Below are 26,061 nucleotides of genomic sequence, written 5' to 3' on the forward strand. Positions count from 1 at the left end.
ATCTATTTTCAGTGATGAAATATAATATAATTATAAATTGTCTGTTATTATACTTTCCAAGTATTTTACTTTCCAAGTATTCATTAAAATGTGCATTTGGCAAAAGTCCTTCGAGCCGGATTTGAACCAGCGACCTAAGGATGCCTGTTTTACCACTACAGTCCTCCGCTCTACCAACTGAGCTATCTAAGGCTTGGCAAATCAATCTCTAGCAAACTCAATACGAGCTTCCACTTCAACCGTCGACTTGTAAACATCTCTTGCAATTCGTGCAAAATACTACAAATTTGGCTTGTGAGGTTCCCGAATTGAGTAAAAGCACATCAGTTCCCAATTAAAAAAATGACCCCCTCCGCAGTCTCCCGCATGTTACTGACCACCATACTAAGGGGGAAAAGTTGAAAGGCGGCGCCTCACAGGCCATCTCCTCAGAGTATTCAGCCGTGTTGGGCCTTGACAATATTTTAATATCTTGGATGGTGTATAGTGTTCTCTCATTTCCCTTGAGAAATCAAGATTGTCAAGGGCATTCTGCTGTTTTGCCAGTTCATAGCAAGAGATGGGGATCCAAAACACCTCACAGGAAACCAATGAAGATTGGTGTTGGACAGAAACATAACGTGGCCACAGCCTCAAAGCAAAAGGCATCTATTTTCAGTGATGAAATATAATATAATTATAAATTGTCTGTTATGTTATTTTCCAAGTATTGTACTTTCCAAGTATTCAATAAAATTTGCATTTGGCAAAAGTCCTTCGAGCCGGATTTGAACGAGCGACCTAAGGATGCCTCTTTTACCACTGCAGCCCTCCGCTCTACCAACTGAGCTATCGAAGGCTTGGCAAATTGTTCTCTAGCAAGCTCAATACGAGCTTCCACTTCAGCTGTCGACATGCAAACATCTCTTGCAATTCGTGCAAAATACTACAAATTTGGCTTGTGAGGTTCCCGAATTGAGTAAAAGCACATCAGTTGACAATTAAAAAAATAACCCACTCTGCAGTCTCCCGCATGTTACTGACCACCATACTAAGGGGGAAAAGTTGAAAGGCGGCGCCTGACAGGCCATCTCCTCAGAGTATTCAGCCGTGTTGGGCCTTGACAATATTTTAATATCTTGGATGGTGTATAGTGTTCTCTCATTTCCCTTGAGAAATCAAGATTGTCAAGGGGATTCTGCTGTTTTGCCAGTTCATAGCAAGAGATGGGGATCCAAAACACCTCACAGGAAACCAATGAAGATTGGTGTTGGACAGAAACATAACGTGGCCACAGCCTCAAAGCAAAAGGCATCTATTTTCAGTGAGGAAATATAATATAATTATAAATTGTCTGTTATTTTACTTTCCAAGTATTTTACTTTCCAAGTATTCAATAAAATTTGCATTTGTCAAAAGTCCTTCGAGCTGGATTTGAACCAGCGACCTAAGGATGCCTGTTTTACCACTACAGTCCTCCGCTCTACCAACTGAGCTATCGAAGGCTTGGCAAATCATTCTCTAGCTAGCTCAATTCGAGCTTCCACTTCAACCGTCGACATGCAAACATCTCTTGCAATTCGTGCAAAATACTACAAATTTGGCTTGTGAGGTTCCCGAATTGAGTAAAAGCACATCAGTTCCCAATTAAAAAAATGACCCCCTCCGCAGTCTCCCGCATGTTACTGACCACCATACTAAGGGGGAAAAGTTGAAAGGCGGCGCCTCACAGGCCATCTCCTCAGAGTATTCAGCAGTGTTGGGCCTTGACAATATTTTAATACCTTGGATGGTGTATAGTGTTCTCTCATTTTCCTTGAGAAATCAAGATTGTCAAGGAGATTCTGCTGTTTTGCCAGTTCATAGCAAGAGATGGGGATCCAAAACACCTCACAGGAAACCAATGAAGATTTGTGTTGGACAGAAAAATAACGTGGCCACAGCCTCAAAGCAAAAGGCATCTATTTTCAGTGAGGGAATATAATATAATTATAAATTGTCTGTTATTTTATTTTCCAAGTATTTTACTTTCCAAGTATTCAATAAAATTTGCATTTGTCAAAAGTCCTTCGAGCCGGATTTGAACCAGCGACCTAAGGATACCTGTTTTACCACTACAGTCCTCCACTCTACCAACTGAGCTATCGAAGGCTAGGCAAACCATTCTCTAGCAAACTCAATAGGAGCTTCCACTTCAACCGCCGACTTGTAAACATCTCTTGCAATTCGTGCAAAATACTACAAATTTGGCTTGTGAGGTTCCCGAATTGAGTAAAAGCACATCAGTTCCCAATTAAGAAAATGACCCCCTCCGCAGTCTCCCGCATGTTACTGACCACCATACTAAGGGGGAAAAGTTGAAAGGCGGTGCCTCACAGGCCATCTCCTCACAGTATTCAGCCGTGTTGGGCCTTGACAATATTTTAATATCTTGCATGGTGTATAGTGTTCTCTTATTTCCTTTGAGAAATCAAGATTGTAAAGGGGATTCTGCTGTTTTGCCAGTTCATAGCAAGAGATGGGGATCCAAAACACCTCACAGGAAACCAATGAAGATTTGTGTTGGACAGAAAAATAACATGGCCACAGCCTCAAAGCAAAAGGCATCTATTTTCAGTGATGAAATATAATATAATTATAAATTGTCTGTTATTATACTTTCCAAGTATTTTACTTTCCAAGTATTCATTAAAATGTGCATTTGGCAAAAGTCCTTCGAGCCGGATTTGAACCAGCGACCTAAGGATGCCTGTTTTACCACTACAGTCCTCCGCTCTACCAACTGAGCTATCTAAGGCTTGGCAAATCAATCTCTAGCAAACTCAATACGAGCTTCCACTTCAACCGTCGACTTGTAAACATCTCTTGCAATTCGTGCAAAATACTACAAATTTGGCTTGTGAGGTTCCCGAATTGAGTAAAAGCACATCAGTTCCCAATTAAAAAAATGACCCCCTCCGCAGTCTCCCGCATGTTACTGACCACCATACTAAGGGGGAAAAGTTGAAAGGCGGCGCCTCACAGGCCATCTCCTCAGAGTATTCAGCCGTGTTGGGCCTTGACAATATTTTAATATCTTGGATGGTGTATAGTGTTCTCTCATTTCCCTTGATAAATCAAGATTGTCAAGGGGATTCTGCTGTTTTGCCAGTTCATAGCAAGAGATGGGGATCCAAAACACCTCACAGGAAACCAATGAAGATTGGTGTTGGGCAGAAACATAACGTGGCCACAGCCTCAAAGCAAAAGGCATCTATTTTCAGTGATGAAATATAATATAATTATAAATTGTCTGTTATTTTATTTTCCAAGTATTTTACTTTCCAAGTATTCAATAAAATTTGCATTTGGCAAAAGTCCTTCGAGCCGGATTTGAACCAGCGACCTAAGGATGCCTTTTTTACCACTACAGTCCTCCGCTCTACCAACTGAGCTATCGAAGGCTTAACAAATCACTCTCTAGCAAGCTCAATACGAGCTTCCACTTCAGCTGTCGACATGCAAACATCTCTTGCAATTCGTGCAAAATACTACAAATTTGGCTTGTGAGGTTCCCGAATTGAGTAAAAGCACATCAGTTGACAATTAAAAAAATAACCCACTCTGCAGTCTCCCGCATGTTACTGACCACCATACTAAGGGGGAAAAGTTGAAAGGCGGCGCCTCACAGGCCATCTCCTCAGAGTATTCAGCAGTGTTGGGCCTTGACAATATTTTAATACCTTGGATGGTGTATAGTGTTCTCTCATTTTCCTTGAGAAATCAAGATTGTTAAGGAGATTCGGCTGTTTTGCCAGTTCATAGCAAGAGATGGGGATCCAAAACACCTCGCAGGAAACCAATGAAGATTCGTGTTGGACAGAAAAATAACGTGGCCAGAGCCTCAAAGCAAAAGGCATCTATTTTCAGTGAGGAAATATAATATAATTATAAATTGTCTGTTATTTTATTTTCCAAGTATTTTACTTTCCAAGTATTCAATAAATTTGCATTTGTCAAAAGTCCTTCGAGCCGGATTTGAACCAGCGACCTAAGGATGCCTGTTTTACCACTACAGTCCTCCGCTCTACCAACTGAGCTATCGAAGGCTTGGCAAATCATTCTCTAGCTAGCTCAATTCGAGCTTCCACTTCAACCGTCGACATGCAAACATCTCTTGCAACTCGTGCAAAATACTACAAATTTGGCTTGTGAGGTTCCCGAATTGAGTAAAAGCACATCAGTTCCCAATTAAAAAAATGACCCCCTCCGCAGTCTCCCGCATGTTACTGACCACCATACTAAGGGGGAAAAGTTGAAAGGCGGCGCCTCACAGGCCATCTCCTCAGAGTATTCAGCAGTGTTGGGCCTTGACAATATTTTAATACCTTGGATGGTGTATAGTGTTCTCTCATTTTCCTTGAGAAATCAAGATTGTCAAGGAGATTCTGCTGTTTTGCCAGTTCATAGCAAGAGATGGGGATCCAAAACACCTCACAGGAAACCAATGAAGATTCGTGTTGGACAGAAAAATAACGTGGCCACAGCCTCAAAGCAAAAGGCATATATTTTCAGTGAGGAAATATAATATAATTATAAATTGTCTGTTATTTTATTTTCCAAGTATTTTACTTTCCAAGTATTCAATAAAATTTGCATTTGTCAAAAGTCCTTCGAGCCGGATTTGAACCAGCGACCTAAGGATGCCTGTTTTACCACTACAGTCCTCCGCTCTACCAACTGAGCTATCGAAGGCTTGGCAAATCATTCTCTAGCTAGCTCAATTCGAGCTTCCACTTCAACCGTCGACATGAAAACATCTCTTGCAATTTGTGCAAAATACTACAAATTTGGCTTGTGAGGTTCCCGAATTGAGTAAAAGCACATCAGTTCCCAATTAAAAAAATGACCCCCTCCGCAGTCTCCCGCATGTTACTGACCACCATACTAAGGGGGAAAAGTTGAAAGGCGGCACCTCACAGGCCATCTCCTCAGAGTATTCAGCCGTGTTGGGCCTTGACAATATTTTAATATCTTGGATGGTGTATAGTGTTCTCTCATTTTCCTTGAGAAATCAAGATTGTCAAGGGGATTCTGCTGTTTTGCCAGTTCATAGCAAGAGATGGGGATCCAAAACACCTCACAGGAAACCAATGAAGATTTGTGTTGGACAGAAAAATAACGTGGCCACAGCCTCAAAGCAAAAGGCATCTATTTTCAGTGATGAAATATAATATAATTATAAATTGTCTGTTATTTTACTTTCCAAGTATTTTACTTTCCAAGTATTCAATAAAATGTGCATTTGGCAAAAGTCCTTCGAGCCGGATTTGAAGAAGCGACCTAAGGATGCCTGTTTTATCACTACAGTCCTCCGCTCTACCAACTGAGCTATCGAACGCTTGGCAAATCATTCTCTAGCAAACTCAATACGAGCTTCAACTTCAACCGTCGACTTGTAAACATCTCTTGCAATTCGTGCAAAATACTACAAATTTGGCTTGTGAGGTTCCCGAATTGAGTAAAAGCACATCAGTTCCCAATTAAAAAAATGACCCCCTCCGCAGTCTCCCGCATGTTACTGACCACCATACTAAGGGGGAAAAGTGGAAAGGCGGCGCCTCACAGGCCATCTCCTCAGAGTATTCAGCCGTGTTGGGCCTTGACAATATTTTAATATCTTGAATGGTGTATAGTGTTCTCTCATTTCCCTTGAGAAATCAAGATTGTCAAGGGGATTCTGCTGTTTTGCCAGTTCATAGCAAGGGATGGGGATCCAAAACACCTCACAGGAAACCAATGAAGATTGGTGTTGGACAGAAAAATAACGTGGCCACAGCCTCAAAGCAAAAGGCATCTATTTTCAGTGATGAAATATAATATAATTATAAATTGTCTGTTATTTTACTTTCCAAGTATTTTACTTTCCAAGTATTCAATAAAATTTGCATTTGGCAAAAGTCCTTCGAGCCGGATTTGAACCAGCGACCTAAGGATGCTTGTTTTACAACTACAGTCCTCCTCTCTACCAACTGAGCTATCGAAGGCTTGGCAAATCAACTCTAGCAAACTCAATACGAGCTTCCACTTCAACCGTCGACTTGTAAACATCTCTTGCAATTCGTGCAAAATACTACAAATTTGGCTTGTGAGGTTCCCGAATTGAGTAAAAGCACATCAGTTCCCAATTAAGAAAATGACCCCCTCCGCAGTCTCCCGCATGTTACTGACCAGCACAGTAAGGAGGAAAAGTTGAAAGGAGGCGCCTGACAGGCCATCTCCTCAGAGTATTCAGCCGTGTTGGGCCTTGACAATATTTTAATATCTTGGATGGTGTATAGTGTTCTCTCATTTCCCTTGAGAAATCAAGATTGTCAAGGGGATTCTGCTGTTTTGCCAGTTCATAGCAAGAGATGGGGATCCAAAACACCTCACAGGAAACCAATGAAGATTGGTGTTGGACAGAAACATAACGTGGCCACAGCCTCAAAGCAAAAGGCATCTATTTTCAGTGATGAAATATAATATAATTATAAATTGTCTGTTATGTTATTTTCCAAGTATTGTACTTTCCAAGTATTCAATAAAATTTGCATTTGGCAAAAGTCCTTCGAGCCGGATTTGAACGAGCGACCTAAGGATGCCTCTTTTACCACCACAGCCCTCCGCTCTACCAACTGAGCTATCGAAGGCTTGGCAAATTGTTCTCTAGCAAGCTCAATACGAGCTTCCACTTCAGCTGTCGACATGCAAACATCTCTTGCAATTCGTGCAAAATACTACAAATTTGGCTTGTGAGGTTCCCGAATTGAGTAAAAGCACATCAGTTGACAATTAAAAAAATAACCCACTCTGCAGTCTCCCGCATGTTACTGACCACCATACTAAGGGGGAAAAGTTGAAAGGCGGCGCCTCACAGGCCATCTCCTCAGAGTATTCAGCAGTGTTGGGCCTTGACAATATTTTAATACCTTGGATGGTGTATAGTGTTCTCTCATTTTCCTTGAGAAATCAAGATTGTCAAGGAGATTCTGCTGTTTTGCCAGTTCATAGCAAGAGATGGGGATCCAAAACAACTCACAGGAAACCAATGAAGATTTGTGTTGGACAGAAAAATAACGTGGCCACAGCCTCAAAGCAAAAGGCATCTATTTTCAGTGAGGGAATATAATATAATTATAAATTGTCTGTTATTTTATTTTCCAAGTATTTTACTTTCCAAGTATTCAATAAAATTTGCATTTGGCAAAAGTCCTTCGAGCCGGATTTGAACCAGCGACCTAATGATGCCTGTTTTACCACTACAGTCCTCCGCTCTACCAACTCAGCTATCGAAGGCTAGGCAAACCATGCTCTAGCAAACTCAATAGGAGCTTCCACTTCAACCGCCGACTTGTAAACATCTCTTGCAATTCGTGCAAAATACTACAAATTTGGCTTGTGAGGTTCCCGAATTGAGTAAAAGCACATCAGTTCCCAATTAAAAAAATGACCCCCTCCGCAGTCTCCCGCATGTTACTGACCACCATACTAAGGGGGAAAAGTTGAAAGGCGGTGCCTCACAGGCCATCTCCTCACAGTATTCAGCCGTGTTGGGCCTTGACAATATTTTAATATCTTGCATGGTGTATAGTGTTCTCTTATTTCCTTTGAGAAGTCAAGATTGTAAAGGGGATTCTGCTGTTTTGCCAGTTCATAGCAAGAGATGGGGATCCAAAACACCTCACAGGAAACCAATGAAGATTCGTGTTGGACAGAAAAATAACATGGCCACAGCCTCAAAGCAAAAGGCATCTATTTTCAGTGATGAAATATAATATAATTATAAATTGTCTGTTATTATACTTTCCAAGTATTTTACTTTCCAAGTATTCATTAAAATGTGCATTTGGCAAAAGTCCTTCGAGCCGGATTTGAACCAGCGACCTAAGGATGCCTGTTTTACCACTACAGTCCTCCGCTCTACCAACTGAGCTATCTAAGGCTTGGCAAATCAATCTCTAGCAAACTCAATACGAGCTTCCACTTCAACCGTCGACTTGTAAACATCTCTTGCAATTCGTGCAAAATACTACAAATTTGGCTTGTGAGGTTCCCGAATTGAGTAAAAGCACATCAGTTCCCAATGAAAAAAATGACCCCCTCCGCAGTCTCCCGCATGTTACTGACCACCATACTAAGGGGGAAAAGTTGAAAGGCGGCGCCTCACAGGCCATCTCCTCAGAGTATTCAGCCGTGTTGGGCCTTGACAATATTTTAATATCTTGGATGGTGTATAGTGTTCTCTCATTTCCCTTGAGAAATCAAGATTGTCAAGGGGATTCTGCTGTTTTGCCAGTTCATAGCAAGAGATGGGGATCCAAAACACCTCACAGGAAACCAATGAAGATTGGTGTTGGGCAGAAACATAACGTGGCCACAGCCTCAAAGCAAAAGGCATCTATTTTCAGTGATGAAATATAATATAATTATAAATTGTCTGTTATTTTATTTTCCAAGTATTTTACTTTCCAAGTATTCAATAAAATTTGCATTTGGCAAAAGTCCTTCGAGCCGGATTTGAACCAGCGACCTAAGGATGCCTGTTTTACCACTACAGTCCTCCGCTCTACCAACTGAGCTATCAAAGGCTTATCAAATCACTCTCTAGCAAGCTCAATTCGAGCTTCCACTTCAACTGTCGACATGCAAACATCTCTTGCAATCGTGCAAAATACTACAAATTTGGCTTGTGAGGTTCCCGAATTGAGTAAAAGCACATCAGTTCCCAATTAAAAAAATGACCCCCTCCGCAGTCTCCCGCATGTTACTGACCACCATACTAAGGAGGAAAAGTTAAAGGCGGCGCCTCACAGGCCATCTCCTCAGAGTATTCATCAGTGTTCCGCCTTGACAATATTTTAATATCTTGGATGGTGTATAGTGTTCTCCCATTTCCCTTGAGAAATCAAGATTGTCAAGGGGATTCTGCTGTTTTGTCAGTTCATAGCAAGAGATGGGGATCCAAAACACCTCACAGGAAACCAATGAAGATTCGTGTTGGACAGAAAAATAACGTGGCCACAGCCTCAAAGCAAAAGGCATCTATTTTCAGTGATGAAATATAATATAATTATAAATTGTCTGTTATTTTACTTTCCAAGTATTTTACTTTCCAAGTATTCAATAAAATGTTCATTTGGCAAAAGCCCTTCGAGCCGGATTTGAACCAGCGACCTAAGGATGCTTGTTTTACCACTACAGTCCTCCGCTCTACCACCTGAGCTATCGAACGCTTGGCAAATCATTCTCTAGCAAACTCAATACGAGCTTCAACTTCAACCGTCGACTTGTAAACATCTCTTGCAATTCGTGCAAAATACTACAAATTTGGCTTGTGAGGTTCCCGAATTGAGTAAAAGCACATCAGTTCCCAATTAAAAAAATGACCCCCTCCGCAGTCTCACGCATGTTACTGACCACCATACTAAGGGGGAAAAGTTGAAAGGCGGCGCCTCACAGGCCATCTCCTCAGAGTATTCAGCCGTGTTGGGCCTTGACAATATTTTAATATCTTGGATGGTGTATAGTGTTCTCTCATTTCCCTTGAGAAATCAAGATTGTCAAGGGGATTCTGCTGTTTTGCCAGTTCATAGCAAGAGATGGGGATCCAAAACACCTCACAGGAAACCAATGAAGATTGGTGTTGGACAGAAACATAACGTGGCAACAGCCTCAAAGCAAAAGGCATCTATTTTCAGTGATGAAATATAATATAATTATAAATTGTCTGTTATTTTACTTTCCAAGTATTTTACTTTCCAAGTATTCAATAAAATGTGCATTTGGCAAAAGTCCTTCAAGCCGGATTTGAATCAGCGACCTAAGGATGCCTGTTTTACCACTACAGTCCTCCGCTCTACCAACTGAGCTATCGAAGGCTTGGCAAAGCACCTCTAGCAGACTCAATACGAGCTTCCACTTCAACCTTCGACTTGTAAACATCTCTTGCAATTCGTGCAAAATACTACAAATTTGGCTTGTGAGGTTCCCGAATTGAGTAAAAGCACATCAGTTCCCAATTAAAAAAATGACCCCCTCCGCAGTCTCCCGCATGTTACTGACCACCATACTAAGGAGGAAAAGTTAAAGGCGGCGCCTCACAGGCCATCTCCTCAGAGTATTCAGCCGTGTTGGGCCTTGACAATATTTTAATATCTTGGATGGTGTATAGTGTTCTCTCATTTTCCTTGAGAAATCAAGATTGTCAAGGGGATTCTGCTGTTTTGCCAGTTCATAGCAAGAGATGGGGATCCAAAACACCTCACAGGAAACCAATGAAGATTTGTGTTGGACAGAAAAATAACGTGGCCACAGCCTCAAAGCAAAAGGCATCTATTTTCAGTGATGAAATATAATATAATTATAAATTGTCTGTTATTTTACTTTCCAAGTATTTTACTTTCCAAGTATTCAATAAAATGTGCATTTGGCAAAAGTCCTTCGAGCTGGATTTGAAGAAGCGACCTAAGGATGCCTGTTTTATCACTACAGTCCTCCGCTCTACCAACTGAGCTATCGAACGCTTGGCAAATCGTTCTCTAGCAAACTCAATACGAGCTTCAACTTCAACCGTCGACTTGTAAACATCTCTTGCAATTCGTGCAAAATACTACAAATTTGGCTTGTGAGGTTCCCGAATTGAGTAAAAGCACATCAGTTCCCAATTAAAAAAATGACCCCCTCCGCAGTCTCCCGCATGTTACTGACCAGCATACTAAGGGGGAAAAGTTGAAAGGCGGCGCCTCACAGGCCATCTCCTCAGAGTATTCAGCCGTGTTGGGCCTTGACAATATTTTAATATCTTGGATGGTGTATAGTGTTCTCTCATTTCCCTTGAGAAATCAAGATTGTCAAGGGGATTCTGCTGTTTTGCCAGTTCATAGCAAGAGATGGGGATCCAAAACACCTCACAGGAAACCAATGAAGATTGGTGTTGGACAGAAAAATAACGTGGCCACAGCCTCAAAGCAAAAGGCATCTATTTTCAGTGATGAAATATAATATAATTATAAATTGTCTGTTATTTTACTTTCCAAGTATTTTACTTTCCAAGTATTCAATAAAATTTGCATTTGGCAAAAGTCCTTCAAGCCGGATTTGAACCAGCGACCTAAGGATGCTTGTTTTACAACTACAGTCCTCCGCTCTACCAACTGAGCTATCGAAGGCTTGGCAAATCAACTCTAGCAAACTCAATACGAGCTTCCACTTCAACCGTCGACATGCAAACATCTCTTGCAATTCGTGCAAAATACTACAAATTTGGCTTGTGAGGTTCCCGAATTGAGTAAAAGCACATCAGTTCCCAATTAAAAAAATGACCCCCTCCGCAGTCTCCCGCATGTTACTGACCACCATACTAAGGGGGAAAAGTTGAAAGGCGGCGCCTCACAGGCCATCTCCTCAGAGTATTCAGCAGTGTTGGGCCTTGACAATATTTTAATACCTTGGATGGTGTATAGTGTTCTCTCATTTTCCTTGAGAAATCAAGATTGTCAAGGAGATTCTGCTGTTTTGCCAGTTCATAGCAAGAGATGGGGATCCAAAACACCTCACAGGAAACCAATGAAGATTCGTGTTGGACAGAAAAATAACGTGGCCACAGCCTCAAAGCAAAAGGCATATATTTTCAGTGAGGAAATATAATATAATTATAAATTGTCTGTTATTTTATTTTCCAAGTATTTTACATTCCAAGTATTCAATATAATTTGCATTTGTCAAAAGTCCTTCGAGCCGGATTTGAACCAGCGACCTAAGGATGCCTGTTTTACCACTACAGTCCTCCGCTCTACCAACTGAGCTATCGAAGGCTTGGCAAATCATTCTCTAGCTAGCTCAATTCGAGCTTCCACTTCAACCGTCGACATGCAAACATCTCTTGCAATTTGTGCAAAATACTACAAATTTGGCTTGTGAGGTTCCCGAATTGAGTAAAAGCACATCAGTTCCCAATTAAAAAAATGACCCCCTCCGCAGTCTCCCGCATGTTACTGACCACCATACTAAGGGGGAAAAGTTGAAAGGCGGCACCTCACAGGCCATCTCCTCAGAGTATTCAGCCGTGTTGGGCCTTGACAATATTTTAATATCTTGGATGGTGTATAGTGTTCTCTCATTTTCCTTGAGAAATCAAGATTGTCAAGGGGATTCTGCTGTTTTGCCAGTTCATAGCAAGAGATGGGGATCCAAAACACCTCACAGGAAACCAATGAAGATTTGTGTTGGACAGAAAAATAACGTGGCCACAGCCTCAAAGCAAAAGGCATCTATTTTCAGTGATGAAATATAATATAATTATAAATTGTCTGTTATTTTACTTTCCAAGTATTTTACTTTCCAAGTATTCAATAAAATGTGCATTTGGCAAAAGTCCTTCGAGCCGGATTTGAAGAAGCGACCTAAGGATGCCTGTTTTATCACTACAGTCCTCCGCTCTACCAACTGAGCTATCGAACGCTTGGCAAATCATTCTCTAGCAAACTCAATACGAGCTTCAACTTCAACCGTCGACTTGTAAACATCTCTTGCAATTCGTGCAAAATACTACAAATTTGGCTTGTGAGGTTCCCGAATTGAGTAAAAGCACATCAGTTCCCAATTAAAAAAATGACCCCCTCCGCAGTCTCCCGCATGTTACTGACCACCATACTAAGGGGGAAAAGTGGAAAGGCGGCGCCTCACAGGCCATCTCCTCAGAGTATTCAGCCGTGTTGGGCCTTGACAATATTTTAATATCTTGAATGGTGTATAGTGTTCTCTCATTTCCCTTGAGAAATCAAGATTGTCAAGGGGATTCTGCTGTTTTGCCAGTTCATAGCAAGGGATGGGGATCCAAAACACCTCACAGGAAACCAATGAAGATTGGTGTTGGACAGAAAAATAACGTGGCCACAGCCTCAAAGCAAAAGGCATCTATTTTCAGTGATGAAATATAATATAATTATAAATTGTCTGTTATTTTACTTTCCAAGTATTTTACTTTCCAAGTATTCAATAAAATTTGCATTTGGCAAAAGTCCTTCGAGCCGGATTTGAACCAGCGACCTAAGGATGCTTGTTTTACAACTACAGTCCTCCTCTCTACCAACTGAGCTATCGAAGGCTTGGCAAATCAACTCTAGCAAACTCAATACGAGCTTCCACTTCAACCGTCGACTTGTAAACATCTCTTGCAATTCGTGCAAAATACTACAAATTTGGCTTGTGAGGTTCCCGAATTGAGTAAAAGCACATCAGTTCCCAATTAAGAAAATGACCCCCTCCGCAGTCTCCCGCATGTTACTGACCAGCACAGTAAGGAGGAAAAGTTGAAAGGCGGCGCCTGACAGGCCATCTCCTCAGAGTATTCAGCCGTGTTGGGCCTTGACAATATTTTAATATCTTGGATGGTGTATAGTGTTCTCTCATTTCCCTTGAGAAATCAAGATTGTCAAGGGGATTCTGCTGTTTTGCCAGTTCATAGCAAGAGATGGGGATCCAAAACACCTCACAGGAAACCAATGAAGATTGGTGTTGGACAGAAACATAACGTGGCCACAGCCTCAAAGCAAAAGGCATCTATTTTCAGTGATGAAATATAATATAATTATAAATTGTCTGTTATGTTATTTTCCAAGTATTGTACTTTCCAAGTATTCAATAAAATTTGCATTTGGCAAAAGTCCTTCGAGCCGGATTTGAACGAGCGACCTAAGGATGCCTCTTTTACCACCACAACCCTCCGCTCTACCAACTGAGCTATCGAAGGCTTGGCAAATTGTTCTCTAGCAAGCTCAATACGAGCTTCCACTTCAGCTGTCGACATGCAAACATCTCTTGCAATTCGTGCAAAATACTACAAATTTGGCTTGTGAGGTTCCCGAATTGAGTAAAAGCACATCAGTTGACAATTAAAAAAATAACCCACTCTGCAGTCTCCCGCATGTTACTGACCACCATACTAAGGGGGAAAAGTTGAAAGGCGGCGCCTCACAGGCCATCTCCTCAGAGTATTCAGCAGTGTTGGGCCTTGACAATATTTTAATACCTTGGATGGTGTATAGTGTTCTTTCATTTTCCTTGAGAAATCAAGATTGTCAAGGAGATTCTGCTGTTTTGCCAGTTCATAGCAAGAGATGGGGATCCAAAACACCTCACAGGAAACCAATGAAGATTCGTGTTGGACAGAAAAATAACGTGGCCACAGCCTCAAAGCAAAAGGCATCTATTTTCAGTGAGGGAATATAATATAATTATAAATTGTCTGTTATTTTATTTTCCAAGTATTTTACTTTCCAAGTATTCAATAAAATTTGCATTTGGCAAAAGTCCTTCGAGCCGGATTTGAACCAGCGACCTAATGATGCCTGTTTTACCACTACAGTCCTCCGCTCTACCAACTCAGCTATCAAAGGCTAGGCAAACCATGCTCTAGCAAACTCAATAGGAGCTTCCACTTCAACCGCCGACTTGTAAACATCTCTTGCAATTCGTGCAAAATACTACAAATTTGGCTTGTGAGGTTCCCGAATTGAGTAAAAGCACATCAGTTCCCAATTAAAAAAATGACCCCCTCCGCAGTCTCCCGCATGTTACTGACCACCATACTAAGGGGGAAAAGTTGAAAGGCGGTGCCTCACAGGCCATCTCCTCACAGTATTCAGCCGTGTTGGGCCTTGACAATATTTTAATATCTTGCATGGTGTATAGTGTTCTCTTATTTCCTTTGAGAAATCAAGATTGTAAAGGGGATTCTGCTGTTTTGCCAGTTCATAGCAAGAGATGGGGATCCAAAACACCTCACAGGAAACCAATGAAGATTCGTGTTGGACAGAAAAATAACATGGCCACAGCCTCAAAGCAAAAGGCATCTATTTTCAGTGATGAAATATAATATAATTATAAATTGTCTGTTATTATACTTTCCAAGTATTTTACTTTCCAAGTATTCATTAAAATGTGCATTTGGCAAAAGTCCTTCGAGCCGGATTTGAACCAGCGACCTAAGGATGCTTGTTTTACCACTACAGTCCTCCGCTCTACCAACTGAGCTATCTAAGGCTTGGCAAATCAATCTCTAGCAAACTCAATACGAGCTTCCACTTCAACCGTCGACTTGTAAACATCTCTTGCAATTCGTGCAAAATACTACAAATTTGGCTTGTGAGGTTCCCGAATTGAGTAAAAGCACATCAGTTCCCAATTAAAAAAATGACCCCCTCCGCAGTCTCCCGCATGTTACTGACCACCATACTAAGGGGGAAAAGTTGAAAGGCGGCGCCTCACAGGCCATCTCCTCAGAGTATTCAGCCGTGTTGGGCCTTGACAATATTTTAATATCTTGGATGGTGTATAGTGTTCTCTCATTTCCCTTGAGAAATCAAGATTGTCAAGGGGATTCTGCTGTTTTGCCAGTTCATAGCAAGAGATGGGGATCCAAAACACCTCACAGGAAACCAATGAAGATTGGTGTTGGGCAGAAACATAACGTGGCCACAGCCTCAAAGCAAAAGGCATCTATTTTCAGTGATGAAATATAATATAATTATAAATTGTCTGTTATTTTATTTTCCAAGTATTTTACTTTCCAAGTATTCAATAAAATTTGCATTTGGCAAAAGTCCTTCGAGCCGGATTTGAACCAGCGACCTAAGGATGCCTGTTTTACCACTACAGTCCTCCGCTCTACCAACTGAGCTATCGAAGGCTTATCAAATCACTCTCTAGCAAGCTCAATTCGAGCTTCCACTTCAACTGTCGACATGCAAACATCTCTTGCAATCGTGCAAAATACTACAAATTTGGCTTGTGAGGTTCCCGAATTGAGTAAAAGCACATCAGTTCCCAATTAAAAAAATGACCCCCTCCGCAGTCTCCCGCATGTTACTGACCACCATACTAAGGAGGAAAAGTTGAAAGGCGGCGCCTCACAGGCCATCTCCTCAGAGTATTCATCAGTGTTCCGCCTTGACAATATTTTAATATCTTGGATGGTGTATAGTGTTCTCCCATTTCCCTTGAGAAATCAAGATTGTCAAGGGGATTCTGCTGTTTTGTCAGTTCATAGCAAGAGATGGGGATCCAAAACACCTCACAGGAAACCAATGAAGATTCGTGTTGGACAGAAAAATAACGTGGCCACAGCCTCAAAGCAAAAGGCATCTATTTTCAGTGATGAAATATAATATAATTATAAATTGTCTGTTATTTTACTTTCCAAGTATTTTACTTTCCAAGTATTCAATAAAATGTTCATTTGGCAAAAGCCCTTCGAGCCGGATTTGAACCAGCGACCTAAGGATGCTTGTTTTACCACTACAGTCCTCCGCTCTACCACCTGAGCTATCGAACGCTTGGCAAATCATTCTCTAGCAAACTCAATACGAGCTTCATCTTCAACCGTCGACTTGTAAACATCTCTTGCAATTCGTGCAAAATACTACAAATTTGGCTTGTGAGGTTCCCGAATTGAGTAAAAGCACATCAGTTCCCAATTAAAAAAATGACCCCCTCCGCAGTCTCACGCATGTTACTGACCACCATACTAAGGGGGAAAAGTTGAAAGGCGGCGCCTCACAGGCCATCTCCTCAGAGTATTCAGCCGTGTTGGGCCTTGACAATATTTTAATATCTTGGATGGTGTATAGTGTTCTCTCATTTCCCTTGAGAAATCAAGATTGTCAAGGGGATTCTGCTGTTTTGCCAGTTCATAGCAAGAGATGGGGATCCAAAACACCTCACAGGAAACCAATGAAGATTGGTGTTGGACAGAAACATAACGTGGCAACAGCCTCAAAGCAAAAGGCATCTATTTTCAGTGATGAAATATAATATAATTTGTAAATTGTCTGTTATTTTACTTTCCAAGTATTTTACTTTCCAAGTATTCAATAAAATGTGCATTTGGCAAAAGTCCTTCAAGCCGGATTTGAATCAGCGACCTAAGGATGCCTGTTTTACCACTACAGTCCTCCGCTCTACCAACTGAGCTATCGAAGGCTTGGCAAATTGTTCTCTAGCAAGCTCAATACGAGCTTCCACTTCAGCTGTCGACATGCAAACATCTCTGGCAATTCGTGCAAAATACTACAAATTTGGCTTGTGAGGTTCCCGAATTGAGTAAAAGCACATCAGTTGACAATTAAAAAAATAACCCACTCTGCAGTCTCCCGCATGTTACTGACCACCATACTAAGGGGGAAAAGTTGAAAGGCGGCGCCTCACAGGCCATCTCCTCAGAGTATTCCGCAGTGTTGGGCCTTGACAATATTTTAATACCTTGGATGGTGTATAGTGTTCTCTCATTTTCCTTGAGAAATCAAGATTGTCAAGGAGATTCTGCTGTTTTGCCAGTTCATAGCAAGAGATGGGGATCCAAAACACCTCGCAGGAAACCAATGAAGATTCGTGTTGGACAGAAAAATAACGTGGCCAGAGACTCAAAGCAAAAGGCATCTATTTTCAGTGAGGAAATATAATATAATTATAAATTGTCTGTTATTTTATTTTCCAAGTATTTTACTTTCCAAGTATTCAATAAAATTTGCATTTGTCAAAAGTCCTTCGAGCCAGATTTGAACCAGCGACCTAAGGATGCCTGTTTTACCACTACAGTCCTCCACTCTACCAACTGAGCTATCGAAGGCTTGGCAAATCATTCTCTAGCTAGCTCAATTCGAGCTTCCACTTCAACCGTCGACATGCAAACATCTCTTGCAATTCGTGCAAAATACTACAAATTTGGCTTGTGAGGTTCCCGAATTGAGTAAAAGCACATCAGTTCCCAATTAAAAAAATGACCCCCTCCGCAGTCTCCCGCATGTTACTGACCACCATACTAAGGGGGGAAAAGTTGAAAGGCGGCACCTCACAGGCCATCTCCTCAGAGTATTCAGCCGTGTTGGGCCTTGACAATATTTTAATATCTTGGATGGTGTATAGTGTTCTCTCATTTTCCTTGAGAAATCAAGATTGTCAAGGGGATTCTGCTGTTTTGCCAGTTCATAGCAAGAGATGGGGATCCAAAACACCTCACAGGAAACCAATGAAGATTTGTGTTGGACAGAAAAATAACGTGGCCACAGCCTCAAAGCAAAAGGCATCTATTTTCAGTGATGAAATATAATATAATTATAAATTGTCTGTTATTTTACTTTCCAAGTATTTTACTTTCCAAGTATTCAATAAAATGTGCATTTGGCAAAAGTCCTTCGAGCCGGATTTGAAGAAGCGACCTAAGGATGCCTGTTTTATCACTACAGTCCTCCGCTCTACCAACTGAGCTATCGAACGCTTGGCAAATCATTCTCTAGCAAACTCAATACGAGCTTCAACTTCAACCGTCGACTTGTAAACATCTCTTGCAATTCGTGCAAAATACTACAAATTTGGCTTGTGAGGTTCCCGAATTGAGTAAAAGCACATCAGTTCCCAATTAAAAAAATGACCCCCTCCGCAGTCTCCCGCATGTTACTGACCACCATACTAAGGGGGAAAAGTTGAAAGGCGGCGCCTCACAGGCCATCTCCTCAGAGTATTCAGCCGTGTTGGGCCTTGACAATATTTTAATATCTTGGATGGTGTATAGTGTTCTCTCATTTCCCTTGAGAAATCAAGATTGTCAAGGGGATTCTGCTGTTTTGCCAGTTCATAGCAAGAGATGGGGATCCAAAACACCTCACAGGAAACCAATGAAGATTGGTGTTGGACAGAAAAATAACGTGGCCACAGCCTCAAAGCAAAAGGCATCTATTTTCAGTGATGAAATATAATATAATTATAAATTGTCTGTTATTTTACTTTCCAAGTATTTTACTTTCCAAGTATTCAATAAAATTTGCATTTGGCAAAAGTCCTTCGAGCCGGATTTGAACCAGCGACCTAAGGATGCTTGTTTTACAACTACAGTCCTCTGCTCTACCAACTGAGCTATCGAAGGCTTTGCAAATCAACTCTAGCAAACTCAATACGAGCTTCCACTTCAACCGTCGACTTGTAAACATCTCTTGCAATTCGTGCAAAATACTACAAATTTGGCTTGTGAGGTTCCCGAATTGAGTAAAAGCACATCAGTTCCCAATTAAGAAAATGACCCCCTCCGCAGTCTCCCGCATGTTACTGACCAGCACAGTAAGGAGGAAAAGTTGAAAGGCGGCGCCTGACAGGCCATCTCCTCAGAGTATTCAGCCGTGTTGGGCCTTGACAATATTTTAATATCTTGGATGGTGTATAGTGTTCTCTCATTTCCCTTGAGAAATCAAGATTGTCAAGGGGATTCTGCTGTTTTGCCAGTTCATAGCAAGAGATGGGGATCCAAAACACCTCACAGGAAACCAATGAAGATTGGTGTTGGACAGAAACATAACGTGGCCACAGCCTCAAAGCAAAAGGCATCTATTTTCAGTGATGAAATATAATATAATTATAAATTGTCTGTTATGTTATTTTCCAAGTATTGTACTTTCCAGGTATTCAATAAAATTTGCATTTGGCAAAAGTCCTTCGAGCCGGATTTGAACGAGCGACCTAAGGATGCCTCTTTTACCACTACAGCCCTCCGCTCTACCAACTGAGCTATCGAAGGCTTGGCAAATTGTTCTCTAGCAAGCTCAATACGAGCTTCCACTTCAGCTGTCGACATGCAAACATCTCTTGCAATTCGTGCAAAATACTACAAATTTGGCTTGTGAGGTTCCCGAATTGAGTAAAAGCACATCAGTTGACAATTAAAAAAATAACCCACTCTGCAGTCTCCCGCATGTTACTGACCACCATACTAAGGGGGAAAAGTTGAAAGGCGGCGCCTCACAGGCCATCTCCTCAGAGTATTCAGCAGTGTTGGGCCTTGACAATATTTTAATACCTTGGATGGTGTATAGTGTTCTCTCATTTTCCTTGAGAAATCAAGATTGTTAAGGAGATTCGGCTGTTTTGCCAGTTCATAGCAAGAGATGGGGATCCAAAACACCTCGCAGGAAACCAATGAAGATTCGTGTTGGACAGAAAAATAACGTGGCCAGAGCCTCAAAGCAAAAGGCATCTATTTTCAGTGAGGAAATATAATATAATTATAAATTGTCTGTTATTTTATTTTCCAAGTATTTTACTTTCCAAGTATTCAATAAAATTTGCATTTGTCAAAAGTCCTTCGAGCCGGATTTGAACCAGCGACCTAAGGATGCCTGTTTTACCACTACAGTCCTCCGCTCTACCAACTGAGCTATCGAAGGCTTGGCAAATCATTCTCTAGCTAGCTCAATTCGAGCTTCCACTTCAACCGTCGACATGCAAACATCTCTTGCAATTCGTGCAAAATACTACAAATTTGGCTTGTGAGGTTCCCGAATTGAGTAAAAGCACATCAGTTCCCAATTAAAAAAATGACCCCCTCCGCAGTCTCCCGCATGTTACTGACCACCATACTAAGGGGGAAAAGTTGAAAGGCGGCGCCTCACAGGCCATCTCCTCAGAGTATTCAGCAGTGTTGGGCCTTGACAATATTTTAATACCTTGGATGGTGTATAGTGTTCTCTCATTTTCCTTGAGAAATCAAGATTGTCAAGGAGATTCTGCTGTTTTGCCAGTTCATAGCAAGAGATGGGGATCCAAAACACCTCACAGGAAACCAATGAAGATTCGTGTTGGACAGAAAAATAACGTGGCCACAGCCTCAAAGCAAAAGGCATATATTTTCAGTGAGGAAATATAATATAATTATAAATTGTCTGTTATTTTATTTTCCAAGTATTTTACTTTCCAAGTATTCAATAAAATTTGCATTTGTCAAAAGTCCTTCGAGCCGGATTTGAACCAGCGACCTAAGGATGCCTGTTTTACCACTACAGTCCTCCGCTCTACCAACTGAGCTATCGAAGGCTTGGCAAATCATTCTCTAGCTAGCTCAATTCGAGCTTCCACTTCAACCGTCGACATGCAAACATCTCTTGCAATTTGTGCAAAATACTACAAATTTGGCTTGTGAGGTTCCCGAATTGAGTAAAAGCACATCAGTTCCCAATTAAAAAAATGACCCCCTCCGCAGTCTCCCGCATGTTACTGACCACCATACTAAGGGGGAAAAGTTGAAAGGCGGCACCTCACAGGCCATCTCCTCAGAGTATTCAGCCGTGTTGGGCCTTGACAATATTTTAATATCTTGGATGGTGTATAGTGTTCTCTCATTTTCCTTGAGAAATCAAGATTGTCAAGGGGATTCTGCTGTTTTGCCAGTTCATAGCAAGAGATGGGGATCCAAAACACCTCACAGGAAACCAATGAAGATTTGTGTTGGACAGAAAAATAACGTGGCCACAGCCTCAAAGCAAAAGGCATCTATTTTCAGTGATGAAATATAATATAATTATAAATTGTCTGTTATTTTACTTTCCAAGTATTTTACTTTCCAAGTATTCAATAAAATGTGCATTTGGCAAAAGTCCTTCGAGCCGGATTTGAAGAAGCGACCTAAGGATGCCTGTTTTATCCCTACAGTCCTACGCTCTACCAACTGAGCTATCGAACGCTTGGCAAATCATTCTCTAGCAAACTCAATACGAGCTTCAACTTCAACCGTCGACTTGTAAACATCTCTTGCAATTCGTGCAAAATACGACAAATTTGGCTTGTGAGGTTCCCGAATTGAGTAAAAGCACATCAGTTCCCAATTAAAAAAATGACCCCCTCCGCAGTCTCCCGCATGTTACTGACCACCATACTAAGGGGGAAAAGTGGAAAGGCGGCGCCTCACAGGCCATCTCCTCAGAGTATTCAGCCGTGTTGGGCCTTGACAATATTTTAATATCTTGAATGGTGTATAGTGTTCTCTCATTTCCCTTGAGAAATCAAGATTGTCAAGGGGATTCTGCTGTTTTGCCAGTTCATAGCAAGGGATGGGGATCCAAAACACCTCACAGGAAACCAATGAAGATTGGTGTTGGACAGAAAAATAACGTGGCCACAGCCTCAAAGCAAAAGGCATCTATTTTCAGTGATGAAATATAATATAATTATAAATTGTCTGTTATTTTACTTTCCAAGTATTTTACTTTCCAAGTATTCAATAAAATTTGCATTTGGCAAAAGTCCTTCGAGCCGGATTTGAACCAGCGACCTAAGGATGCTTGTTTTACAACTACAGTCCTCCTCTCTACCAACTGAGCTATCAAAGGCTTGGCAAATCAACTCTAGCAAACTCAATACGAGCTTCCACTTCAACCGTCGACTTGTAAACATCTCTTGCAATTCGTGCAAAATACTACAAATTTGGCTTGTGAGGTTCCCGAATTGAGTAAAAGCACATCAGTTCCCAATTAAGAAAATGACCCCCTCCGCAGTCTCCCGCATGTTACTGACCAGCACAGTAAGGAGGAAAAGTTGAAAGGCGGCGCCTGACAGGCCATCTCCTCAGAGTATTCAGCCGTGTTGGGCCTTGACAATATTTTAATATCTTGGATGGTGTATAGTGTTCTCTCATTTCCCTTGAGAAATCAAGATTGTCAAGGGGATTCTGCTGTTTTGCCAGTTCATAGCAAGAGATGGGGATCCAAAACACCTCACAGGAAACCAATGAAGATTGGTGTTGGACAGAAACATAACGTGGCCACAGCCTCAAAGCAAAAGGCATCTATTTTCAGTGATGAAATATAATATAATTATAAATTGTCTGTTATGTTATTTTCCAAGTATTGTACTTTCCAAGTATTCAATAAAATTTGCATTTGGCAAAAGTCCTTCGAGCCGGATTTGAACGAGCGACCTAAGAATGCCTCTTTTACCACCACAGCCCTCCGCTCTACCAACTGAGCTATCGAAGGCTTGGCAAATTGTTCTCTAGCAAGCTCAATACGAGCTTCCACTTCAGCTGTCGACATGCAAACATCTCTTGCAATTCGTGCAAAATACTACAAATTTGGCTTGTGAGGTTCCCGAATTGAGTAAAAGCACATCAGTTGACAATTAAAAAAATAACCCACTCTGCAGTCTCCCGCATGTTACTGACCACCATACTAAGGGGGAAAAGTTGAAAGGCGGCGCCTCACAGGCCATCTCCTCAGAGTATTCAGCAGTGTTGGGCCTTGACAATATTTTAATACCTTGGATGGTGTATAGTGTTCTCTCATTTTCCTTGAGAAATCAAGATTGTCAAGGAGATTCTGCTGTTTTGCCAGTTCATAGCAAGAGATGGGGATCCAAAACACCTCACAGGAAACCAATGAAGATTCGTGTTGGACAGAAAAATAACGTGGCCACAGCCTCAAAGCAAAAGGCATCTATTTTCAGTGAGGGAATATAATATAATTATAAATTGTCTGTTATTTTATTTTCCAAGTATTTTACTTTCCAAGTATTCAATAAAATTTGCATTTGGCAAAAGTCCTTCGAGCCGGATTTGAACCAGTGACCTAATGATGCCTGTTTTACCACTACAGTCTTCCGCTCTACCAACTCAGCTATCGAAGGCTAGGCAAACCATGCTCTAGCAAACTCAATAGGAGCTTCCACTTCAACCGCCGACTTGTAAATATCTCTTGCAATTCGTGCAAAATACTACAAATTTGGCTTGTGAGGTTCCCGAATTGAGTAAAAGCACATCAGTTCCCAATTAAAAAAATGACCCCCTCCGCAGTCTCCCGCATGTTACTGACCACCATACTAAGGGGGAAAAGTTGAAAGGCGGTGCCTCACAGGCCATCTCCTCACAGTATTCAGCCGTGTTGGGCCTTGACAATATTTTAATATCTTGCATGGTGTATAGTGTTCTCTTATTTCCTTTGAGAAATCAAGATTGTGAAGGGGATTCTGCTGTTTTGCCAGTTCATAGCAAGAGATGGGGATCCAAAACACCTCACAGGAAACCAATGAAGATTCGTGTTGGACAGAAAAATAACATGGCCACAGCCTCAAAGCAAAAGGCATCTATTCTCAGTGATGAAATATAATATAATTATAAATTGTCTGTTATTATACTTTCCAAGTATTTTACTTTCCAAGTATTCATTAAAATGTGCATTTGGCAACAGTCCTTCGAGCCGGATTTGAACCAGCGACCTAAGGATGCCTGTTTTACCACTACAGTCCTCCGCTCTACCAACTGAGCTATCTAAGGCTTGGCAAATCAATCTCTAGCAAACTCAATACGAGCTTCCACTTCAACCGTCGACTTGTAAACATCTCTTGCAATTCGTGCAAAATACTACAAATTTGGCTTGTGAGGTTCCCGAATTGAGTAAAAGCACATCAGTTCCCAATTAAAAAAATGACCCCCTCCGCAGTCTCCCGCATGTTACTGACCACCATACTAAGGGGGAAAAGTTGAAAGGCGGCGCCTCACAGGCCATCTCCTCAGAGTATTCAGCCGTGTTGGGCCTTGACAATATTTTAATATCTTGGATGGTGTATAGTGTTCTCTCATTTCCCTTGAGAAATCAAGATTGTCAAGGGGATTCTGCTGTTTTGCCAGTTCATAGCAAGAGATGGGGATCCAAAACACCTCACAGGAAACCAATGAAGATTGGTGTTGGGCAGAAACATAACGTGGCCACAGCCTCAAAGCAAAAGGCATCTATTTTCAGTGATGAAATATAATATAATTATAAATTGTCTGTTATTTTATTTTCCAAGTATTTTACTTTCCAAGTATTCAATAAAATTTGCATTTGGCAAAAGTCCTTCGAGCCGGATTTGAACCAGCGACCTAAGGATGCCTGTTTTACCATCACAGTCCTCCGCTCCACCAACTGAGCTATCGAAGGCTTATCAAATCACTCTCTAGCAAGCTCAATTCGAGCTTCCACTTCAACCGTCAACATGCAAACATCTCTTGCAATCGTGCAAAATACTACAAATTTGGCTTGTGAGGTTCCCGAATTGAGTAAAAGCACATCAGTTCCCAATTAAAAAAATGACCCCCTCCGCAGTCTCCCGCATGTTACTGACCACCATACTAAGGAGGAAAAGTTGAAAGGCGGCGCCTCACAGGCCATCTCCTCAGAGTATTCATCAGTGTTCCGCCTTGACAATATTTTTATATCTTGGATGGTGTATAGTGTTCTCCCATTTCCCTTGAGAAATCAAGATTGTCAAGGGGATTCTGCTGTTTTGTCAGTTCATAGCAAGAGATGGGGATCCAAAACACCTCACAGGAAACCAATGAAGATTCGTGTTGGACAGAAAAATAACGTGGCCACAGCCTCAAAGCAAAAGGCATCTATTTTCAGTGATGAAATATAATATAATTATAAATTGTCTGTTATTTTACTTTCCAAGTATTTTACTTTCCAAGTATTCAATAAAATGTTCATTTGGCAAAAGCCCTTCGAGCCGGATTTGAACCAGCGACCTAAGGATGCTTGTTTTACCACTACAGTCCTCCGCTCTACCACCTGAGCTATCGAACTCTTGGCAAATCATTCTCTAGCAAACTCAATACGAGCTTCAACTTCAACCGTCGACTTGTAAACATCTCTTGCAATTCGTGCAAAATACTACAAATTTGGCTTGTGAGGTTCCCGAATTGAGTAAAAGCACATCAGTTCCCAATTAAAAAAATGACCCCCTCCGCAGTCTCCCGCATGTTACTGACCACCATACTAAGGGGGAAAAGTTGAAAGGCGGCGCCTCACAGGCCATCTCCTCAGAGTATTCAGCCGTGTTGGGCCTTGACAATATTTTAATATCTTGGATGGTGTATAGTGTTCTCTCATTTCCCTTGAGAAATCAAGATTGTCAAGGGGATTCTGCTGTTTTGCCAGTTCATAGCAAGAGATGGGGATCCAAAACACCTCACAGGAAACCAATGAAGATTGGTGTTGGACAGAAACATAACGTGGCAACAGCCTCAAAGCAAAAGGCATCTATTTTCAGTGATGAAATATAATATAATTATAAATTGTCTGTTATTTTACTTTCCAAGTATTTTACTTTCCAAGTATTCAATAAAATGTGCATTTGGCAAAAGTCCTTCAAGCCGGATTTGAATCAGCGACCTAAGGATGCCTGTTTTACCACTACAGTCCTCCGCTCTACCAACTGAGCTATCGAAGGCTTGGCAAAGCAACTCTAGCAAACTCAATACGAGCTTCC

The 26,061-nt window shown here is 41.3% G+C and overlaps 16 non-coding genes across 16 annotated transcripts; all 16 read right to left on the reverse strand.

Annotated features, from left to right (window-relative positions):
- Positions 1 to 1,398: 1,398 nt before the first annotated feature.
- On the reverse strand, positions 1,399 to 1,484 carry TRNAY-GUA (transfer RNA tyrosine (anticodon GUA)). Its single transcript is given in 2 exon segments — positions 1,399 to 1,434; positions 1,448 to 1,484. It is a non-coding gene; the product is annotated as a tRNA-Tyr (tRNA).
- A 560-nt stretch (positions 1,485 to 2,044) lies between these two features.
- On the reverse strand, positions 2,045 to 2,130 carry TRNAY-GUA (transfer RNA tyrosine (anticodon GUA)). The gene is given in 2 exon segments: positions 2,045 to 2,080; positions 2,094 to 2,130. It is a non-coding gene; the product is annotated as a tRNA-Tyr (tRNA).
- A 1,206-nt stretch (positions 2,131 to 3,336) lies between these two features.
- On the reverse strand, positions 3,337 to 3,422 carry TRNAY-GUA (transfer RNA tyrosine (anticodon GUA)). Its single transcript is given in 2 exon segments — positions 3,337 to 3,372; positions 3,386 to 3,422. It is a non-coding gene; the product is annotated as a tRNA-Tyr (tRNA).
- Positions 3,423 to 3,981: 559 nt separating this feature from the next.
- Positions 3,982 to 4,067, reverse strand: TRNAY-GUA (transfer RNA tyrosine (anticodon GUA)). Its single transcript is given in 2 exon segments — positions 3,982 to 4,017; positions 4,031 to 4,067. It is a non-coding gene; the product is annotated as a tRNA-Tyr (tRNA).
- Positions 4,068 to 4,627: 560 nt separating this feature from the next.
- On the reverse strand, positions 4,628 to 4,713 carry TRNAY-GUA (transfer RNA tyrosine (anticodon GUA)). The gene is given in 2 exon segments: positions 4,628 to 4,663; positions 4,677 to 4,713. It is a non-coding gene; the product is annotated as a tRNA-Tyr (tRNA).
- A 1,851-nt stretch (positions 4,714 to 6,564) lies between these two features.
- Positions 6,565 to 6,650, reverse strand: TRNAH-GUG (transfer RNA histidin (anticodon GUG)). The gene is given in 2 exon segments: positions 6,565 to 6,600; positions 6,614 to 6,650. It is a non-coding gene; the product is annotated as a tRNA-His (tRNA).
- Positions 6,651 to 8,502: 1,852 nt separating this feature from the next.
- Positions 8,503 to 8,588, reverse strand: TRNAY-GUA (transfer RNA tyrosine (anticodon GUA)). Its single transcript is given in 2 exon segments — positions 8,503 to 8,538; positions 8,552 to 8,588. It is a non-coding gene; the product is annotated as a tRNA-Tyr (tRNA).
- A 2,494-nt stretch (positions 8,589 to 11,082) lies between these two features.
- On the reverse strand, positions 11,083 to 11,168 carry TRNAY-GUA (transfer RNA tyrosine (anticodon GUA)). Its single transcript is given in 2 exon segments — positions 11,083 to 11,118; positions 11,132 to 11,168. It is a non-coding gene; the product is annotated as a tRNA-Tyr (tRNA).
- A 559-nt stretch (positions 11,169 to 11,727) lies between these two features.
- On the reverse strand, positions 11,728 to 11,813 carry TRNAY-GUA (transfer RNA tyrosine (anticodon GUA)). Its single transcript is given in 2 exon segments — positions 11,728 to 11,763; positions 11,777 to 11,813. It is a non-coding gene; the product is annotated as a tRNA-Tyr (tRNA).
- Positions 11,814 to 13,664: 1,851 nt separating this feature from the next.
- Positions 13,665 to 13,750, reverse strand: TRNAH-GUG (transfer RNA histidin (anticodon GUG)). The gene is given in 2 exon segments: positions 13,665 to 13,700; positions 13,714 to 13,750. It is a non-coding gene; the product is annotated as a tRNA-His (tRNA).
- A 1,852-nt stretch (positions 13,751 to 15,602) lies between these two features.
- TRNAY-GUA (transfer RNA tyrosine (anticodon GUA)) lies at positions 15,603 to 15,688 on the reverse strand. Its single transcript is given in 2 exon segments — positions 15,603 to 15,638; positions 15,652 to 15,688. It is a non-coding gene; the product is annotated as a tRNA-Tyr (tRNA).
- Positions 15,689 to 18,833: 3,145 nt separating this feature from the next.
- Positions 18,834 to 18,919, reverse strand: TRNAY-GUA (transfer RNA tyrosine (anticodon GUA)). Its single transcript is given in 2 exon segments — positions 18,834 to 18,869; positions 18,883 to 18,919. It is a non-coding gene; the product is annotated as a tRNA-Tyr (tRNA).
- A 1,205-nt stretch (positions 18,920 to 20,124) lies between these two features.
- Positions 20,125 to 20,210, reverse strand: TRNAY-GUA (transfer RNA tyrosine (anticodon GUA)). Its single transcript is given in 2 exon segments — positions 20,125 to 20,160; positions 20,174 to 20,210. It is a non-coding gene; the product is annotated as a tRNA-Tyr (tRNA).
- Positions 20,211 to 20,770: 560 nt separating this feature from the next.
- TRNAY-GUA (transfer RNA tyrosine (anticodon GUA)) lies at positions 20,771 to 20,856 on the reverse strand. Its single transcript is given in 2 exon segments — positions 20,771 to 20,806; positions 20,820 to 20,856. It is a non-coding gene; the product is annotated as a tRNA-Tyr (tRNA).
- A 1,851-nt stretch (positions 20,857 to 22,707) lies between these two features.
- TRNAH-GUG (transfer RNA histidin (anticodon GUG)) lies at positions 22,708 to 22,793 on the reverse strand. Its single transcript is given in 2 exon segments — positions 22,708 to 22,743; positions 22,757 to 22,793. It is a non-coding gene; the product is annotated as a tRNA-His (tRNA).
- Positions 22,794 to 24,645: 1,852 nt separating this feature from the next.
- On the reverse strand, positions 24,646 to 24,731 carry TRNAH-GUG (transfer RNA histidin (anticodon GUG)). Its single transcript is given in 2 exon segments — positions 24,646 to 24,681; positions 24,695 to 24,731. It is a non-coding gene; the product is annotated as a tRNA-His (tRNA).
- Between the last annotated feature and the right edge of the window lie 1,330 nt (positions 24,732 to 26,061).

This window comes from Ambystoma mexicanum, chromosome 1p, assembly GCF_040938575.1.
Source record: "Ambystoma mexicanum isolate Mex_15411 chromosome 1p, UKY_AmexF1_1, whole genome shotgun sequence".
In the NCBI taxonomy this organism is placed as follows: Eukaryota; Metazoa; Chordata; class Amphibia; order Caudata; family Ambystomatidae; genus Ambystoma; species Ambystoma mexicanum.